Raw genomic sequence first — 6000 nt, forward strand, 5'->3', positions numbered from 1 at the left:
GGAAACAGATAAGGCTAGGAACACACACAGCGACATCGGTCGTACGGAAAAATGTCGTACGATTTTTTTTTGCCGTACGACCTCCTTTTCGCACTAGAGCGACCAAATACATTTACAGGGGCACGCGGTAGCATAGTGGTTGAGGCACTATGCTACAAGCCGGAAGGTCGCGAGTTCAAGTCCCGATGAGGTCATTGGATTTTTTCAATTGATCTAATCCTTCCGGCCGCACTATGGCCCTGGGGTCGACTCAGCCTCTAACAGAAATGAGTACCAGGAATTAATTAAATAATTTTCCAGAGGAGTAAAGCGCGGCCGGCGCGTAAGGCTGACAACCTTACCGCCATCTTTGAGCCGATTGTCTAGATAATGTGGGACCCTCAACGTCTCACGACCCTATGGGCCTTCACGGCCTGTTACAGAGATAGCTTTACTTTTTACTTTTTTATACGTTTTACTATTATGTTAATCATGAACAGAATTTGTTATTTTTGAGATCTCACGTCCAGCCCGCCCCACCATTGGAACACGTCCCACAGTTTGAGAAACACCGCCTTAGAGAACGAAGTTAAATCCATTTTATATTCATGCGTTCGTATAATAATCCGACCTCATAGTGCAGAGTACTTAAAACTGTAAGATTCGTTCACCGATTCGAGAAATCTTCCGCCCTTTATGGGACATAAAAGTTTTGTTGCTTTATTCTCCAGAGAGCGCCACTGGTCTCTGGTATGAACATACCTTGACTGAAATTTTGTACCCAAGTACTGTTTCATTTAGCTAGAGAGAGATATCCATCGTATCGTAGACTGCCGTACGAATAATGCCGAAGAATTTTTCAGAAAAACACACTGTGCTAACGTCGCGTCCTGACCTTCTAAGGTTAGTTAATGCGTTCGAGCCCAGTTCCTCTCCTAAAGATAGAACCTTGCTCTCTGTGTATTTCCCCTGTCATCATTTGAACCCAGTGTCCCGAGTTCTGAGCTTCTGTATGAATGTTATGCCACTTAAGGCTACACGGGCTTGCGAACTTGTGGGATGGGAGCTACAGTTAATTTGGAATCCAGAAATGACGTAAGGTGATACGCCGTCGAAAAATACGTGACTTCTATCAAAGAATTCTTTTTTCGTGGGATGTTAAACAAAGTGAGGGGCTGCATTTCATGGGGGAAACTAATGACCTGTTTGATGCATATAAAATTATGTAAGGAGATAGAACATAAACATTATGCATGAAATATTGTATATGTCAACAGTTACAAATATGGCTGCAGCACGAAAATTTGGAGTTATGTCAAATAAATTTAACATAGGACCTGTATTTATTTTCGCATAGTAGGTGATGGAGTCCAACTGGGTCCACTCGGCACGGCGGCCACTGATTGGCCTATTGTACCTGCCCCCGGTGATTATGATGATGGAGAATTTGGTGGAATGAAGATTGGCAGAGGAAACCGAAGTACTCGGAGAAAATCCGCCCCAGCGCCACTTTTTCCACCACAAATCCCACTTGACCAGACCCGGGATCGAACCCGGACCTCCGCGGTGGGAAGCCTGCAACTAACCGCTTGAGCTATGGCGCGGCCTGACCTGTATTTAAGTAAAGTTATTAAAAATAAAGTAACTATAATAATAATAATAAAACAGCAATAGATATGTGGGTGTAGAAATACGCATATATGCAACAGAAAAGTAGACTTTGCAGGTTCTGCTAGGAACTCCTTGTAATTGTACCCTCTACCAAATATTTAAAATGTGAAACAGGATTTATATGTGAGTCCTGCAATCACATTAATCGACCATATTATCTGCCTAATTAAATTCAGTGTATTACACTTTTGTCAGTACTAGTTCATTGGTCGCAAACCTACAGAATTGTTCTCGCTGTCCCTCAAAAGAGTACGTTTAACTTTGATCCCATTTTAGTGGGGTGATACGATGGTACGTGAGTATCATTAATATACTCCAATCTGTATTAAAATGTTAACATGCACTCAAATGTTCTAACATGCCGCCTCAATGCCATTGCTGCTTGTCAAATGAAATATGTTTTTGTTGAAATTACCATCAAGCCTCCATGTCAAAGAGTATTTCATTTTAGTACCCGACTAATACATGAACGTGAGGCCGCGCCATAGCTCAAGCGGTTAGTTAGTTAGTTAGTTATTGGAGAGGGTGGGTTTCCCCATGCACTTAGACCTTTATTGGTCCATTGTGCTTCCCTCTATGATTTCTACCAGTCTCTATATCCTACCGGTACTGGTGCTTACCATCAGTCCCGCCCAGCCAGCGAGACCGGCTCTACTGGCTGAGAGGTATCTATAATGCTTCCCCCATCTACCAGAGGTATTAGAGACTGCTGTTGGGCGGGAAACGTCCGCAATTTTGCTCAGTGACCTCCTTTGGAGATATGAGGTTCTTTTACGTGCCGTAAAGCTACGACACGGGACCCACGGCTTAAAGTCCCTCCCGAGTGGACCCAGTTGGACAGCACCCCCCACTGAGCGAACCCAGTTATTCTAGAAATGTTTTGGAAATTTTTAAACACCGCCTTTTAATTCTGGTAAATTTACAGTTTTTAATAACAGTGTAGTAATGTCGGCTTATTTAAAACATGTTCCTCGTGACTTGTCTTGCTTACTGACTGTACACTCACTCTTCTTGCTGCTTGTCTTATTCTTCGACCCTGATAATGCAGGCAGCATCTTCTACCGAAACGTCGGTAAGCTTTTCTCAGACTACACGGCATTACTTCTCAGAATATAGTTTTCTTCATGTTTCATGCATGCGTACCAGTGAACTAACTTATGGTATGCTCACCAAACTCTATACGTAATATGAATTTGACGACTGAATTTCATCTTGAAGTTATTTAAGGATAAGACCAAATGACCTGCTCGACACGACTGAAATCTTCAGTTGAGAATCCACCCTTCTATAGTTCTTCCAACATTGCTTTCCCTCATGGACAATAATTGAGAACTCTTTATTTCTTTTCTTTTCTTCCTTTCTTCCCTTCTTTCATCATGTCCCCACATTTTATTTCGCTAGTGTCAATTTTTTACGCTTCTTCTGATCCGCTGCTGCTCTCAGAAAACTCATCTGTGCAGCTTAGTCAGTCTGTCTCGGAGTGTAGATCTCTCTGTTAATCTCAGACAACGCAGTTCAGTCTTCTGTTGTTTTATGAGTGTTTAAACACTTCTTATCTATATAAAAATAACAAATCTTACCATGTTCTCGTATAATTTTATTCGATTGTCCTTAACAGTTTCAGTTTACAAATTTCTTCATTAATTTTATTTCTTCGTCCTTGATTTTTAAATATTTTAACTCGTACCCTAAGTGATTAAACCCACTGACTTGCCCTGTTACTTGATTCTTGCTCGCCATGAATGTTCTTATTTGTTTTGTTACTGAAACCTAAAGAAATATTCCAGTTTTATAATATTTTAAATAGCGAATATTATGTTACTTTCTCTAACGCTTAATCTGACTGCTGCCAGGTACGTTGTTAATGACAAAATATGTTCTCTCTTTCGATCATTTAATGGAATCACAGATAATTCTTTTTTAAAGAATTGGTCACTAACACCCATCATCAGTTCCAGCTGCCATTTTTCTTTGATATACATCCTTGTGTAATAAGGTTTCTTAACGCAGTGTTATGTGCACTGCTTTTACACGATAGTTGAAAAATGTCTCTATAGTATAATAGTCTTAATTTGCAAGTGCGTAGTCTGTAACTGAATTGAATTTGTAAGTAAAGGCCTTGTTTATTGACTCAATCACATTCTGAATGTCTCAATCAGCATAAAAAAATGTTTTGGCTTGCTTTTCTTATTTTATAACGTAGCACGTACAGGCGTTGCTGCGAAATAAACAACGGTGTTATGCAACCTGTTTCTAGGAAACGGATCGGTGAACACGTTTCTGCGGCAACGAATACGAACACAACAATAGAGTTATTGCTGGAAACGGTGTTCTCTGCTCTTTCCATGCTAATTGGTTATAAGGAAGACAACTGGGAACCCAGACGGTTGAGAGTTGTCAGTTGTTAGTTGAGGAGTTGGCCCGGAAAGCTGTAAAGTTAGAACTTGAGCGAGTGAAGCTGAAGAATATCCACTGTTAAAGCAGTTGCCAGGGAACGGCTGATGCAGACACAGCATGCAGGAAACAAGACTAGATGATGCTGCAGTGCGTTGTAAAGTATGAGGAATAGAGATAGCGCCGTAATTACTTGTAGTTCTGAGTGGTGTGTATAAGTGGTCAATAAGCCCATTCACCAATCCATACCCCGTCTACAGTCACACATAAATCGTGACATCTGGTGTCAGAAATGGTCGGATTTGCCACTGAATTGGATCTAGATCGTTATATCGCCACACTACAAAAACGGAATAAATGACGGAACTCCTGAAAACCATGCAAGAAATAATGATAATCCAGATAGGTTCTCTAACCTCCCAGATGGAAGCCAAGGCGGACATGAACCTCAAGGTAGTAAGTGCCGACCAAGACTCTTGACAAAATAAAGGCTGACAAAGATGGAACCCAAGATGGGCTCTCACCACGAGAAGATGATGGCAATAATGAAAGCAGGCAATGAAAAGAGAGGTCATGAGGATGGCCTGTTTAGAAATGGCGGAGGCGTGTCTGAAGAGTGAGGTGCGAACCTCGGAGTTAAAAGTCCGAGTGAAGCATGAGAAGGTTCCTAAGGGAGAGGCCGTAGTGAAACCTGTCAGAGCACTGAAGGAGCTGTGCGAGTACCGGAGTCTAGCCGCAGAACGCCTCTGAAAGCCGAAGAAAGGGAACCAGGGGAACTGGTTATTTCCAGAAGAAGTTGGTCGCCGCCTGCAGAGGGCTAACCCGCAGTGCAGGAGTGGCACGGTATAAGGGGCTTCAGTTTTATGGTAGTACAGCTCAAACATATGTCAAATTTGCTAGATTTTTTTTTAAAGATCTCATCACAGCACACAAAATCTATATTTAGCTACCGGTTTATGGCGATAACCAAGGAACCACTGAATTTTTTTACGGATTGTATAAATAAACGTACAGTTTCTGTATGGAGGATTCTTTTTTCAACTTTGACAGAAACTGGCGACGATGAAATATCATCTAACAAATTTGACTTAGTTGCAATCTGCTTTATTAAAACTCTTGCACAGATGTAGTGTGTTAAATTTAAACAATAGTTTGTGTTATTTTATAGCGTCCACATTGAAAATGAAAATTTTTAAGAATAATAGATGCCATAAGTTCTACCGGGAGGTTATTCTTGTTAGTTAATTCCTAACCATCTCCCCTAAGCAAAAAACCAGATGTGATTCATAAACAGTACCAAAGCAAGGAAGCCCTCAACTGAATACAAATGTAACGTCTTTCAGCAGATGTAATGCCATGAAAACAGTGTCCTGGAGACTGTAAAACTAACTTCTTTCCTCTCGAGCATGCGCACTTTGAAAAGGTTTAGGTTCAGCATCAGAATCAAAGAGCTTAGTCGTAGTTGTGTAATTCTGCAGCGCATACTCGTAACACTGCGCTATCCACTTTAAGTAAATGGGATCTTGCATGGAATGTTTCGGCCCTCCTCTTGGACTAAGTTAGAAAAAGAAAATTGTCAAACTTAAGTTTGTCTGTGCGAAACGATCACAAAGGAAGAATAACAAACTGAAATCGATCAGAACACATGTCGGCAGTACAAGAAACGTAGGACAGCTCCTCTAGCATGTTGTCTCTGAACTTTTAATAAAACAGTCTCCATAGTTTCAGATTCACAGCAGCTAATGTACACAATACTTCTTATCTTATGGGATATAACACCGTGTAGTCCGTTGAAAGTCAATCGACGTTTCGGAGGAACATATAGCCTTGCAGAATTGCAAGCCTTCTTTGACACCTGCTTTCACGCTGGTTTCTTGCTCGGATAATTCTTTCTACCCTGAAGACTGAGGCGATATGTTCCTCCGAAACGTTGGTTGATTATCAACGGACTGCACT

Source organism: Cryptotermes secundus, unplaced genomic scaffold (genome assembly GCF_002891405.2).
Source record: "Cryptotermes secundus unplaced genomic scaffold, Csec_1.0 scaffold205, whole genome shotgun sequence".
NCBI classification, from domain to species: Eukaryota; Metazoa; Arthropoda; class Insecta; order Blattodea; family Kalotermitidae; genus Cryptotermes; species Cryptotermes secundus.